The following is a 16,046-nucleotide window of genomic DNA, read 5'->3' as shown; positions in this document are numbered from 1 at the left end:
CTCCTTGGTCACTTTCTCAAAAAACTCAATAAGGTTAGTAAGGCACGACCTACCTGCCACAAAACCATGCTGACTATCACCTATCAATTCATTACTCTCCAAATAACTATAAATCCTATCCCTTATAATTTTTTCCAACATCTTGCCGACAACAGAAGTGAGACTCACCGGTCTATAATTCCCGGGGAAGTCTCTGTTCCCCTTCTTAAACAATGGGACAACATTCGCTAACCTCCAATCTTCTGGTACTATACCAGAGGCCAACGACGACCTGAAGATCAGAGCCAGAGGCTCTGCAATCACTTCTCTTGCCTCCCAGAGAATCCTTGGATAAATCCCATCCGGACCAGGGGATTTATCTATTTTCAGACCCTCCAGAATATCCTGCACATCCTCCTTATCAACTGTAATACTGTCTATTCTACTCCCTTGCAACCCAGTGTCCTCCTCAGCTATATTCATGTCCCCTTGCGTGAACACCGAAGAGAAATATTGGTTCAATGCTTCACCAATCTCCTCCGGTTCCACACATAACTTCCCTCTGCCATCTATAACTGGCCCTAAACTTGCCCTAACCAACCTTCTGTTCTTGACATACCTATAGAACGCCTTAGGATTCTCTTTAACCCTATCCGCCAAAGTCTTCTCATGTCCCCTTTTAGCCCTTCTAAGCTCGCTCTTCAACTCCCTCTTAGCCAATCTAAAGCTTTCTAGTGCACTACCCGAGTGCTCACGTCTCATCCGAACATAAGCCTCCTTTTTCTTTTTAACCAACAAAGAAACTTTTTTGGTGCACCACGGTTCCCTAGCCCTACCAATTCCTCCTTGCCTGACAGGGACATACCTATCACAGACTCGCAGTAGCTGCTCCTTGAAAAAACTCCACATGTCGGACGTTCCCAGTCCCTGTAATCTCCTAGTCCAACCTATGTTTCCTAATTCTCTCCTAATAGCCTCATAATTACCCTTCCCCCAGCTAAAACCACTGGCCCGAGGTTCATGCCTATCCCTTTCCATCACTAAGGTGAACGTAACCGAATTGTGGTCACTATCATGTTTGGAAGGAACAGTGGATTGCAGTTAACGGGCGAGAGCTCGGCTTCCAGGAGGTTCCACCAGATTTCTGTATAAAGCGACCGGGCTTGAACCCGTAATTTTCAGGTAGCAGCACTGAAAGCACTGGAAATTAGACACCTCATCCGTTAGGCCACAGTCACTTTGATGGAGCATGTGGAATATCCCTTGTTCCAGTCCTGTTCAGGCCCCTCTCCCGCACCTCTTTTTCTGTTACATCTTCCACTGTATCGGTGCCGCTTCCTGCTTTCGTCTACAGCTGGAACTTTTGCTTCCAATTTCCACCCTCGCTCCTTCACATGGTCCATCTCCGACACTTCTCTAACCTTCCTTGACCTCTCTGTCTCCAATTCTAGATAGACTGACCGCCAGTAATTAAAACCCCACCGACTCACACGTCGAGTAACGTCAGAAGGATATAGATAGGCTGGAAATTTGGGCAAAGAAATGGCAGATGGAGTTCGATCCAGATAAATGCGAAGTGATGCATTTTGGTAGAACTAACGTACGGGGGAGCTATACGATAAATGGCAGAACCATAAAGGGTGTAGATACGCAGAGGGACCTGGGTGTGCAAGTCCACAGATCCTTGAAGGTGACGTCACAGGTGGAGAAGGTAGTGAATAAGGCATATGGCATGCTTGCCTTTATAGGACGGGGCATAGAGTATAAAAGTTGGGGTCTGATGTTGCGATTGTATAGAACGTTGGTTCGGCTGCATTTGGAATACTGCGCCCAGTTCTGTTCGCCACACTACCAGAAGGACGTGGAGGCTTTAGAGAGAGTGCAGAGGAGGTTTACCAGGATGTTGCCTGGTATGGAGGGTCTTAGCTATGAGGAGAGATTGGGTAAACTGGGGTTGTTCTCCCTGGAAAGACGGAGGATGAGGGGAGACTTAATAGAGGTGTATAAAATTATGAAAGGCATAGATAGGGTGAACGGTGGGAAGCTTCTTCCCAGATTGGTGGTGACTTTCACGAGGTGTCATAGGTTCAAAGTGAGGGGCGAGGGGCGTGTGGGGGGGGGGGGGGGGGGGCGTGAGGGGGCAGGGAGGTTTAACACGGATATCAGAAGGACGTATTTTACACAGAGGGTGGTGGGGGCCTGGAATGCGCTGCCGGGCAAGGTGGTGGAGGCGGACACACTGGGAACGTTTAAGACTTATCTAGATAGCCACATGAACGGAGTGGGAATGGAGGGATAGAAAAGAATGGTCTAGTTTGGACCAGGGAGCGGCGCGGGCTTGGAGGGCCGAAGGGCCTGTTCCTGTGCTGTATTGTTCTTTGTTCTTTGTTGAGTACAGATCCTGATACCCCGCTCCCTGTAAGGACCCCATCCCCATTCTCCTAGTTTCTTCACCTCAGTCACAACTGTTTCCCTGATTCCTCTTTCCAAAACGGCATTCCTGACATGGACTCCAACTTCCTGAATCCAGGATGCCTCCACCCGCTCCCTCGGTGTTTAACTGGGCGGTGAACCGTGTCCTATTCATGTCCCGCACCTCTGTCCTCACACCCTACACCTCCCAGAGCCACGATCCGCTCCCAAAATACAAAAATCAAACTGCTATTCTTATTGTTTTCTTTTCCATCACTTCACTCAATATTTCGTCGATGCCTTCACGAAATCCAATAGGAATGGCAACCAGTTTTCAAGAAACGACTGAGGAGAAGAAACAGCTTTTAACACACTCGCTGCGAGCAGGGTTCGAACCTGCGCAGGGAAACCCCATTGGATTTCAAGTCCAACGCCTTAACCACTCGGCCATCGCAGCTGTACCCACCAGCTCACTTAGCAGCTTATTAATAGCTGATTCCCTCAAGCTTTACCGTTGAATGTTTTACCAAACAATGAGACGCTCTCCGTTGCGTCACAGAGCCACACCTACATCAGTTATTTCCCATCCCCATATGGGAATTTCTGACGTTGTCGAACAGACACATCAAAAGTTCAGCATTGGGACATTGACTATATTTCAAAAATACTTTGTTGTCAGTGAAATATTTTGGGGCGTCCTGTGGGTGTGAAAAGAGTTACAGAAAAAAACTCGAAATGGACACAGACAGCTTGGTGGAAAGGGATGACATGTGGCAGATGGAGAATGAGGTGACGCGTTTTGGTGGGAAGACCGGAGTGTCAATATAAAATGAAGCGTGTAATGCCAAAAGTGGGTGCAGGAACAGCGGGAAACGTGTGAACATGTGTTTAAATAATTGAAGGTGACAGGACAGCCTGTGAGAACCGCACAGTATCCTCGGATCTAAAACGAAATCAAGGCGTTGATGCAAATTTATTGCAAAGAAAATGCAGATGTGCTATTAGATAGCACATCAGATATTCTCAACCTTGCCCCTCGCCTGAGGTGTGGTAATCCTTAGGCTAAATCACCACCAGTAAGCTCTCCCCTTTGAGAGGATGAGCAGCCTCTGGTCATTTGCGACTACAGCGACTTTACCTTTATATCTGTGTCATACTCTTTGATTTTATTTGATTTGATTTATTATTGTCACATGCATTAGTACACAGTGAAAAGTATTGTTTCTTGCATGCTATGCAGACGAAGCATACCATACATAGAGAAGGAAAAGAGAGAGTGCACAGAGAGAGTACAGTCATAGCAACTTGTAGAGAAAGATCAAATTAATACGAGATAGGTCCAATCAAAATTCTGATGGCAGCAGGGAAGAAGCTGCTCTTTAGTTGGTTAGTGCCTGTCCTCAGACTTTTGTACCTTTTTCTCGACGGAAGCCGGTGGAAAAGAATATGTCCAGGATGTGTCGCTGCTTGATTAAACTGGCTGCTTTTCCAAGGCAGTGGGAAGTGTCAATGGATGGGAGGCTGGCTTGCGTGATGCACTGGCTTTGTTTATGACACTTTGTAGATTTTTTGCGGTCTTGGACAGAGCAGGAGCCAGACCAAGCTGTGAGGCAACCAGAAGGAATGCTTTCTCAGGTGCATCCGTCTGTATTCAGACTGCGCTTTGCATTATCTGCTGCTCAATGAGGATTGGGATCTTTCTGATTTGATCAGTTGAACTGTGCCTGGAGAAGTGACTTGTTCTGACTGTCAGCTTCCGGAACTGAAACATAGTTTGTAAATTAATTCTGTATCTGTCAATCTTTGATACTGCAACTGACTTTCTGTATCCCCTCATTGTGAATCACCGATTTATTTTGTTTATTCATTCCTGGGATGTGGGTGTCGCTGGCTGGGCCCGTAATTATTGCCCATGCCAAATTGCCCTTGAACTGAGCGGCTTGATAGGTCACCGCAGAGGGCAGCTTAGAGTCACCAAAGTTGCTGAGGGTCGGGGGGCACATTCAGGTCCAAACCAGGTAAAAATTCATTCCTGAAGGGACATTACTGAAGCAGTTGTGTGCTTTTAAGACAATTGATTCATGGTAATTAGACTTTTAATTCCAGATGTTTTTATTGAATTTCATTTTTATTAAATTTCACCACTTGCCGTGGTGGTGGTGTGTGTGTGTGTGTGTGAGGGAGAGAGAGAGAGAGAGAGGTTCTCACATAATCAGTCTGTTTGTGAGTGTGGATTAACCCTTTATATTCCCTCACAAACACTGTGATCCCCTTGCTTTTGTGAATTCCTGAGAAGCATTTGTACTTCTGAGACCCTGGTGGTCGGGTGGAGGGTGGGGTGAGGTTTGAAGGCAATGCCGCAGGGTGCTGAGTGTGAAACAGCCGATTTTAAAGCATGTGTATTGGAAAGTGAAGAGTGAACTTGTCTGTGAGAAGATCACAGAAAACCTGTGTTATGTGCTGCGTCCAAGAGACAAGTTTTGTGTTGTCAGTAAATGAACTCCTGTAATAAATGCACAAAATCAGAAAGAGGAAATGCTGGAAATATTCAGCAGCTCCGAAAGCTGCTGCGGAGAGATATTCCTGTCGCCAGGATGTAACTCTCCTATTGGATACTTCACGTTGCTCAGATCTTACAATCTCAACAGCTCAGTGTAAGGAACAGGTGGGGCGGGGATTGGGTCTTTGTTAATTTGAGCAAACAGAGCAATGCAGCAATGAGAAGCTCCTCAGCTTGGGGAAGGATGGAACTCAGATACAGGCTGGGGTTCAAAAATGGAAAAAAAACACATCGAGTTTTAAATGTAATGGCAATGAAGATGGAATTCAAATCAGTTTGTGCAGAGGTTTTGTCAATGTAGTCAGGATGGTCGGGCGGTCTAAGGTGCTGCGTACAGGTTGCAGTCTTCCCTGGTGTTGTGAGTTCCCATCCCACTTCTGACAGTGATTTATTTCCTTCGCGAGGCACCATCCAAACCCAAGAAATTTCTCACCTGGCAGCACAAGAGCAGCAGATGCTGAGAAACAACGACCACCTGTAAGTTACACTCCGAGACGCACATCATCCTGACTCGGAAACATATCGCCGTTCCCATGGCTGGCTCACAATCCTGGAACTCCCTCCCTAACAGGAGTATATGTGCACATACAACACATGGATTGCAGTGGCTCAAGTCTGAATTCATCGCCAATTACTCAAAGATAATTAATTTGGACAATAAATGCTTCTCGCGCCAGCGGCACACATATCCCGTATGAATAAAGTACTTTTTTAAAAATCACCTCGTGCCACAGAAGGAGCACATCTGCCTTCAGAGCAGAAAACTGTGTGTGAATCACATCCTGAACACGGCTACTTTTATACCAGATGTGTGTCTGAAAACAGTCAGTGGAACCAAGCTCACGATAAACCGCTCAATGTTGAGTGGAAGAGTGATGTGTGTGATTCCGTCTGATGTGCTTTCTTTTGTGAATTCCTGAGGAGCACCTCCCCTGAGACCCTGGTGGGCGGGTGTCGGGGAAAGGCGGATTTGAAAGGTTTCCAGGGAAATCGGTGCAGTCTTGATGGGCCACTGTGGGATTCAGTTATTTTTCTTTCATGAATCGATCTGTGGAGAGAGAACCGGTCATTCCCGTGAAAGGTCTGCATCTGAAATGTGAACTTTCTCTATTTTCACAGATACGTTCCAGATCTGGTGGTTTCGCTTTTTTCACAAATGCCACCAGGTCTGGCATGTATTTGCAGTATTCCGCTGTGGCAGAAGCAGCAGTATCAGGTTCTGTGACTTAGTTGGTTAAAATGCCTGCCTCCTAAAAAGACTAGATCCTTGGTTCAAATCCCAGCAGGGCCTTATATTCCATTCCAGTGATATTTGCAACAGCGCAAGTTACAATATCTAAGTATTTTTATCATCTTGCAGTAAAAAACATTTAATCTGCAATAAACCCAATGCTGTAAATTCTACAAACACAGTTTTCCATTTTTTTCTCAGGGAATTTCTAACACAGTCAAATGGCCTTAGAATCACACAATCCCGACAGTGCTGAAGGAGACCATTCTGCCCATCGAGTCTGTCCTGACTCTCCGACAGAGAATCGCACACAGGACCTATCCCTGCTGCACCACACACCCACTCTGCTAATACGAACACCTTGGGGACCAAGGGGCAATCGAGCATGACCAGTCCACCCAACCTGCTCACCTTTGGACTGTGGGAGGAAACCGGAGCATCTGGTTTCCTGAGATTACTTGCCTGGATGACTGCAGGTTGAACAGCACTTCAAAAGCTTGGCACCATCCAGGACAAAGCATCCCACTTCATTCGCTTCCCATGCATAAAAATTCACTCCCTCCACAACCGACACACAATGGCAGCAGTGTGCACCATAGACAAGATGCACTGCAGCAACTCAGCAAGACTCCTTTGCCAGCACCTTCCAAACCCACGACCACTACAGCCTAGAAGTACAAGCGCAGCAGACACATCAGACTAACACCACCAGGTTTCAGGGCACTGATATTTATTTATTGATTGTAGTTATTTATAAGTTGTTGTTGTGTGTGTGTGTTCTTTAAAATCTTTATCTTCCAAAAAAGCGAAATATCTAATTGAAAACATGTTACTATTTATAACCCAACCAGCGAATGTTGTGTCGAACTTTAAGAAAGGCCCTGGGACTTGCGATTTATTTTCGAGTCAGTGGTTTCCCTGGGAGCCGAGTAAACAGAAGCAGCATGGAGAGATGGCAGAGCAGGAAATGTCGGTGCCGATGCTGAATCACATCAATGAAGCAGCAAACAGTTTGCTACTAACCTGATCCAAAATCCGAATCTGTTGGCTCTCAATCCCATAACCTTTGAATGGCTGACTTGCCATTATTTCGAGGTCCAACGTGCTATCCATTGAGTCACAGAGCCGTGTGCTGGAAGTTCACTTTACTTGTCCATATATGGATTTTTGACAATGTGGAAACTATTGGTCAGTTCAACAATCTCATAGTTCAAATGTCAAGGACTGTTAAGAGCGACTTTATTGATTGCGAGTCATGTTGAGACATGTTGTGTCTGTTGAAGCAGCTGTTTTTGTCCTCTATACAGGAAATCTGTCCATCACAGAATGATCCTCCCTCTCTCTCTTTCTTATTCTCCTGTACAGCTTGGAGTCAAATCTCGCAGGCTTGATAGTCGGGAGACACATTCTACTCTACCTGTCACAGGGCTGATCAGAACCCGTTCCCTGCTCCAGTTAAACACCTGCACAGAACACAACACAAAGCTGGAATCTGGAAATCTGAAACACAAACAGAAAATGCTGGAAATGCTCAGTAGCTGAGGCACAACTTTTGATTAATGGAGATTTCTGTAAAACAAGATTCTGAAGCACAGCACAGCTGCACAGTTTAAAGTTTCCCTTCATCCACAATGGATGCTCCATTCTATGATTTTGAACAATTCAGATTGTTCATCTGCATTGTTATTCTAGTCGCCACAGCCTGAAAACCACTTCAGGCAGTGATGTCACCCTTGGATTTTAAATTTGTAAATCCATTCTCTATCTTTTAAAGCGACTATTGAAACTGTATCCATCACCCGCTCAGTTCTTTGTGAATGAGAAGGGGAAATGAGGATACATTTGGATAACTTTCCTTTGACTAAATTTGTACCGGAGCATGAAGGCGGAAATCACACACAGCACGTCATGAAACTCACCCGCTAAACATTGAAAGGTGACAGTGTTTAATCAAGGGATGGTTCTGTTTATTCATGTATTATTAATGGAGAATAGAAAAGTTGGAACATTATGCAATCTGGGCAATACAACTGAACAAAGTGAAACACATTGGGGACTGGGCAGGATAACCCTGTTTGTGAACAGAACTCCCACTTAACTGATGAAGGGGCAGCGCTCCGAAAGCTGGTGGCTTGTGCTACCAAATAAACCTGTTGGACTTTAACCTGGTGTTGTGAGACTTCTTACTGTGTTTACCCTAGTCCAACGCCGGCATCTCGACATCAGGATAAGCCTACCATGGGCAATGGACAAAGTGGAGGTGAGAAGTTGACTGGCTTGTGAGACGGAGCAGGGAGACATTGCAAGGTGAAGGTACATAGGAAAGTGGGAGTGCTAAATGTTTAATGATCACTGTACAAGTCGAAGGTGCAATGCAGACTGCAGGCTGGATATTGAATGGGTTCTGAAATGGGTAAATAGACTGTGGAATCTTCGCACGGTAAAGGTCCAATAGGGATTAGGAAGGGTAAAGGTGAACCCTTTATTTTATTTCACCTCTCCTCGATCTTCGGACCAAAATGTATCACTTCACACTTCCTTACATTAATTAAAATGCATCTGTCACGTGTCTACTCATTCCACCAGCTTGTCTATATATTCTTGAAGATTATCAATATCCTCCTCACTAAAGTTCATAATATTTTCAAGTTTTGCACCACTGGCAAATTTTGAGATTGAAACCTGTGCACCCAGATATAGGTCAGTAATATATAGCAAGGAAAGCAAGTTTCTCTCTATATACCGTCCCCAATCATAAATAGGGTAAAACTTTGTGTAATATATGCTTTAATAGATTTGTACTAATAGTTAAACTGTTGCTTTATGAAATTCTAACGATGCTAAACAACAATGATTCAAAATGCCACTTGGTTCAAAATAAAATGCCTCCCGGCACTGATACTTTCACTTAAAAAGCCTCGCCTTGCTGATGTATCAGGATTTAAATGATGAATACAGAGGGAAGCAGCGTACTGGTAGATTTCAAAATGATATGGTCAACAGATTTAGTATTTCTAAATTCCTCCGTCCAGGTTCAATATAATGTGAAAAATTCTTGTCTGTTGTATCTAAACTTCAGTCTACCAGAGTGTGCTGACATCCACTGGCCGCAATACAGAATCGCAGTACAGCGGAAAAACGCACATTAACTGTCGCTGTTGCAGAGACAGATCAAACAGGAATTAATGATTGGATGTCAGTATTAAATCCCATAGAGAAATCAATATTAATGTACTTTCCCATGTAGTCAGTATAACTTGGAGTTTTCTATTACCTGGAGCAGTTGAGTCGACTAGCATCGATGAACTAAAGGGAAATCTCGGAAATGAGACGATGGAGAATGAATTTCAGAGATAAGCAGATGATGTTACATTGAAGATTTTGAGTAGAGGATCGTGTGAAATCATGTACTAATTACAACAAATGGCCCGGTTTCAATTAGGTATCTTCCATGTAGAATGTGTACAGATTTTCGAAGTCTCTCAGATAGATTTATAATGAATATCACACACATTTGTCACACCAGATACAGAGCAATACAGAAAGAGTCCAACACTCCTACCCATAGAATCTTAGAATGGATACAACAGAGAGAGGGAGACCATTCGGCCCTTTGTCTGTGTGCTGGTCTGTGCAAGAACAACTCAGCTCATGCCTTTCCCAGTCCTTGTCTCAGAACCCTGCAAATCCTTTCACTTCAGGTGCTGATCCCATTCCCCTTTGACAGCCCTGATTTGATGCTGCCTCTGCCACCCTCTCAGGCAGCGCATTCCAGGTCCGAAACACTCAGCGCATTAAAAACCATCCTTATTTCCTCTGGCAATGGGAGCAATATTTCTTCATCTACTCTTCTTAGGCTGCACCCACAAAGCCACCAGCTCTACCGTCTCGAAGGACAGCGGCAGCAGATACATGGGAGCACCAGCATTGCAAACACCCCCCTTCCCTCCCACCCCGCTCCAAGCCACTCAACGTCCTGACTTGGAAATACATCATAGCTTCTTCACTGTCGCAGTGGCAAAATCCTGAAAGACTGTTAGGCTAACAGCACTGTGGCTGTACCGACACCAAGGGAGTGCAGCAGTTGATGAAAGCAGCGAACCACCATCTTCTTAAGTTCAGTTAGGGATTGGCAATGAGTGCTGGCTTTCTGTAGCAGAGTAGCGCAGGGGAAGGGTGCTGGGCCCATAGCTCAGAGGTCGATGGGTTGAAACCATTCTCTGCTACTTCCTATCAACAATGATAACAAACTCACTTAACGACAATTCTGCAACATTTACGTGGAATATGCAGGCAGGTATTTGCATCGGCTCGTCTTCCCTGTTATAAGCCTCAAACCAGTTTGCTATGCACACAAGCTGTAGATACTGTGAACATGCGCCAGGATATATTACTGACCGAGGTAATGGTGCACAGGGCACAATTTCAGAATTTGTGGATAATGTGAAACTTGGAAGCATTGTGAACTGTGAGGAGGGGAGTGTAAAACTTCAAAAAAGGATCTAGACAAGTTGACGGAATGAGTGGACAAGTTACAGATGAAATTCAAAGCTGAGAATTGTGAAGTGATTCATTCTGGTAGGAAGATTATAGAGAGACAATGAAAAGTAAAAGGGAAACAGTTCCAAAGTATCTAATCCATTTCATTAGTGAGGTTTCTCAGTCCAACAACTCTAAATGAGGTGCAATAGTACAACTCTAAAATAACACCAAATTACTGCGGATGCTGTCATCTGAAACCAAAAGAGAAAATGTTGGAAAATCTCTGCCGGTCTGGCAGCATCTGTAAGGAGTGAAATGAGCTAATATTTCGAGTCCAGATGACCCTTTGACAAAGTGTCATCTGGACTGGTTTACTGCCAATTGGTAACTTCCTCAAAGTCAATAATAATCCATTCAAAATATCAGCATATGTGTTTTACAATCATAATTACTCATTTGAATCAATTACTGCATCTCACATTGCTTCTTGTTCATAAACGTATTTAAAAGTCATTTAAGTGAATGCGAGTTTTATCAGTGCCTTAATGTCCACTGGTTTAACAATCTTACCACCCCATCAGGGGTTCCACTTATAGGTATTAAATGTCATGAGACGTCTGGACAGCGTGAATAGGGACAAACTGTTCCCACTCATGGAATGATGAAGAATGAGAGAGAACAGATTGAACATCATGAGCAAAGGAAGGAATAGGAACACGAGGAAAACATTTTTCACACAGTGAGTGTTTAATGTGTGGAATTCACTGCCGGAGAATGTGGCGGAGGCAGATTCAATTGAAACGTTCCAAAGGAATTAGACTGTTATCTGAAAAGGAAGAATGTGCAGGGTTACAGGGAGAAGGCGGAGATGTTCATTTTCTGTCACAACTTCTCATTCATCACTCATCACTGAATCGAGTGGGAACTGTTCTCTTGTCATTTCTAAACAAGGAGAAGTGCAGCAATGATTAAATGGCAAGAGAGTTGTTGGGGAATCAGAAGTCTAACGAAGTTAAAAAAAAACCAAATATGTGTCGAAAAGGATGTGAGGATGGCAGAGGGACGAAATCTGAAATAAAAACAGAAAATGCTAGAAACTTCAGCAGGTCTGGCGACATCTATCGAGAGAGAAACAGAGTTAATAATTCGAGTCTGCTGGACTCTTCTTCAGAGCTGAAGAGAGGTTGAAATGTGACGGATTTTAAAATGCTGAAGAGAATTCGGAGCACAATCGGGATTATCCATTAAAGCAATTAGAAAAGCAAATGGCATGTTTGTTTTTATTGCAAGTGGATTGGAGTAGATGAAGAAAGATGTCTTGCTGCAATTGTACAGGATTTTATGGAGACCACATCTGCAATACTGTGTACAGCTATTGTCTCCACATTTGAGAAAGAATAGAACTTGAGTTGGAGGCAGTACAGACCAGGTTCACTAGATTGCCCCCCAGAATGAGGAAGTTGTTCTATGATGAGAGGCTGAGTGAATTAGGCTGAGAGACCCTGGAGTTCAGAAGAATGTATAGACGTTGAGTGAATGATTCCATTGCTGTCCTCTGGGCAGACGAGTGTAAAAGTAAAGTAAAGTTAAAGTAAAGTTTATTAGTCACAAGTAAGGCTTACATTAACACTGCAATGAAGTTACTGTGAAATTCCCCTAGTCGCCACACTCCGGCGCCTGTTCGGGTCAATGCACCTAACTAGATGAAGTTCAATGCAGAGAAGTGTGAGTTGATTCATTTTGAGAGTGTGGAGAAATAAAGGGAGAAACTCTTAAGGAAAGTCAGGAACAGAGGGATCTCAGTTTCTAAGTACAAAGGTCATTGAAGGTGGTTGGGCATGTTGAGAGAGCAAGTAATACAGCAAATGGCATCCTATGTTTTATTGGAGGATTGAATACATGAGTAAGAAGGTCATGTTGAGCTTTTAAATACACGAGATAGGCCTCACCTGGAGCACTGCATCCAGTTCTGGACACCATACTTGAAGAAGGTTGCGAAGGCATTGGAGACAGTGCAAAGGATATTCACATGAATGATTCTATTGATAAAGATTTGTAGCTATGAAGATAGAATTGAGAGCTTGGGTATTTTTCTTTTGGGAAAGGAGTCTGAGCGGACCTGAAGAGGGACAGGTAGCATTGAGGAAGCAGGTGTGCTGCAGAAGGGCTTGGACAGGTCTGGAGAGTGGGCAGAGAAGTGGCAGATGGAATACAATGTGGAAAACTGTGAAGTTATGCACTTTGGAAGGAGGAATGGAGATATAGACTACTTTCTAAATTGTGAAATGCTTAGAAAATCAGAAGAACAAAGGGACTTGGGAGTCATTGTTCAAGAGTCTCTTCAGGTTAACGTACAAGTTCAGTCGGCAGTTAGGAAGGCAAATGCAATGTCGAGAGGGCTAGAATACAAGAGCACAGATGTACTTCTGAGGCTGGCAAAGGCTCTGATCAGATCTCGTTTGGAGTATTGCGAGCAGTTTGGGCCCCATATCTAAGGAAAGATGTGCTGGCCATGGAAAGGGTCCAGAGGAGGTTCACAAGAATGATCCATGGAATGAAGAGCATGTTGTATGAAGAATGGTTGAGGACTCTGGGAGTGTTCACGTTGGAGTTTAGAAGGATGATCTTATTGAAACTTACAGGATACTGCGAAGCCTGGCTAGAATGGACGTGGACATGACGGCATGGTAGCGCAGTGGTTAGCACTGCTGCTTCACAGCTCCAGGGTCCCGGGTTCGATTCCCAGCTCGGGTCACTGTCTGTGTGAAGTTTGCACGTTCTCCTCGTGTCTGCGTGGGTTTCCTCCGGGTGCTCCGGTTTCCTCCCACAGTCCAAAGATGTGTGGGTTAGGTTGATTGGCCAGGTTAAAAAAAAAATTGCCCCTTGAAATCCTAAAAAAATGCGTAGGTTAGAGGGATTAGCGGGTAAATATGTGGGGGTAGGGCCTGGGTGGGATTGTGGTCGGTGCAGACTGGATGGGCCGAATGGCCTCCTTCTGCACTGTAGGGTTTCTATGATTCTTCTATGAGGATGTTTCCACCAGTAGGAAGCTGGTGACAAAATATATACTAGTAGGAATAACTAGTACCAGAGGGCAAAACCTCAGACTAAAGGGACGATCCTTTAAAACAGAGATGAGGAGAAATTTCTTCAGCCAGAGAGCGGTGAATCTATGCCGCAGAAGGCTGTGGAGGCTCGGTCATTGAATGTTTTTAATACAGAGATAGATTCTTGATTAATAAGGGGATCAGGTGTTATGGGGAAAAGACAGGAGAATGGGATGAGAAAAATATATGTTTGAATGGTGGAGCAGATGGGCCAAGTGGCCTAATACTGCTCCTGTGTCTTATGGTCTTATGGAAGAGAAAGAAGGGTGGCACAATGGTTCGCACTGCTGCTGCGGAATGACAGGGACCCAGGTTCAATTCAGGCCTTGGGTGACTGTACGTATTTTCCACATTTTCTCTGTGTCCACATGGCTTTCCTCCGGGTGCTCTGGTTTCCCCTCACACTCCATTGATAGTGTAAGCGGATTTACCATGCTAAATTTCCCCTTATGTGTCCCAGTATGTTTAGATTAGGAGGATTAACAGGGTAAATATATGAGGTTGTGTGGATAGGTCAGAGAATCAGTGCAGACTCAATGGGCCGAATGGCCACCTTCTGCACTGTAGGGATTCTATAATAGAGTTTTTCATGTTCGATTCAAGAGTTCATCAAGAAGCAGGGGAAAAAATTCAAAATAAGTGTTAAAACAGCACCGATTCAGTGCCTAATGTACACATCTTTGGAAACTAAAGGAACATTTAACATGGCCAATACACCGAACCTGCACATCTTTGAACCAGAGCACCCAGAGGAAACCCACGGGGAGAATGTACAAAATTTGTACAGTCACCAAAGGGCAGAAGCAAGCCCAGGTCTCTGGGGCTGTGAGGCGGGAGAGTGGAATTAGATGGAACACTGTTTCAAGAACGCAGTGTAGACTTGATGGGCCAAATGGGCTGTTACTGCATTGTAAAGATTCAGTGGTTTGGAATCTAAAACATGATCCTATTGAATCGAGCAGCAGGCTTCAGGGGCCATGTAGTCCACTTCTGATCCGATTTATTGTGCTGCTGGGTCCAGAAAGCTGCTAATTCATTCCTCATCATTAAATCAGAATTTACTCCAGATACCGTTAATGCATCAACCCTGTGCTCAGTGACAACCACTGACACTTGATTCAGCAATGTCTCAATTTTAATTTTCTTATCCGTGTTTCCAAATCCCTCCATGTCCTCAGCTCTTCCTCCCTTTCATCATCTCCAGCCCAACAATCCTCTGAGATATCTGAGCTCCACTGAATCTGCCCTCGTGAGCATCCCTGATTTTATTCAAGGCGGCCTTCGCGACACACGACAGCGCAGAGTCGCTGAGCAGAAACTGATAGCCAAGTTCCGCACACACAAGGACGGCCTCAACCGGGATATTGGGCTTATGTCACACTATTTGTAACTCCCACAGTTGCGTGGACCTGCAGAGTTTCACTGGCTGTCTTGTCTGGAGACAATACACATCTTTTTAGCCTGTCTTGATGCTCTCTCCACTCCCATTGTTTTGTTTCTTAAAGACTGGATTAGTTGTAAGTATTCGCATTCCAACCATTATTCATGTAAATTGAGTCTGTGTCTTTATAAGTTCTGTTTGTGAACAGAATTCCCACTCACCTGAAGAAGGGGCTTAGAGCCTCGAAAGCTTGTGTGGCTTTTGCTACCAAATAAACCTGTTGGACTTTAACCTGGTGTTGTTAAACTTCTTACTGTGTTTACCCCAGTCCAACGCCGGCATCTCCGCATCTTGATTCACTCCACCAGTTATGATCGTACTTTCAGCTCTCGATGTCTCAGCTCTGGAATTCCCTCTCTAAATGCACCTGCTTCTTGCTTGCTTTCCTCCCCGTTCATTTTTGTCGACTGTTCTCTTCATTTATTTCCTCCTATCATTCCCGCGGGTTTCACTTTTTGCACCCTCTGACTTTCCGCAGTCCTTTTGCCGCTTTAACTGCCATCAACGAATTATAATTGTACAACTATAATTATCTGAACAGTTCAACTTTAAGGATTCTTTCCGCCTCCACCTCTCTCATCACTCATTGGTTTCATCAAATTAAATGACGCAATGACGCTGGGCTGGGAGTGACGCTGCGCGAAAGGCGCAGGAGCGGCACATTACAGTTGGTCATTGCGTTGCGATTGGCTAAAGAAGATGTCAATCACATGGAGGGGCGTGTGTTTCCATCAGCGCGGACTGTGATTGGTTACAATTGTCAGCGTCATTTTTCAGTGTTCCCTCTGTTCAGCTGGATGGAGCTCACCGATTGGATAAAGTAACTGTCACTCA

At 44.5% G+C, this 16,046-nt stretch overlaps 1 non-coding gene across 1 annotated transcript; it reads right to left on the bottom strand.

The window, feature by feature from the left end:
• Positions 1–2,766: 2,766 nt before the first annotated feature.
• Positions 2,767–2,848, bottom strand: trnas-uga (transfer RNA serine (anticodon UGA)). Its single transcript has one exon. It is a non-coding gene; the product is annotated as a tRNA-Ser (tRNA).
• Between the last annotated feature and the right edge of the window lie 13,198 nt (positions 2,849–16,046).

Source organism: Mustelus asterias, unplaced genomic scaffold (genome assembly GCF_964213995.1).
Source record: "Mustelus asterias unplaced genomic scaffold, sMusAst1.hap1.1 HAP1_SCAFFOLD_76, whole genome shotgun sequence".
Classification (NCBI taxonomy): domain Eukaryota; kingdom Metazoa; phylum Chordata; class Chondrichthyes; order Carcharhiniformes; family Triakidae; genus Mustelus; species Mustelus asterias.
This window is presented reverse-complemented; position numbering and strand designations above follow the sequence as displayed.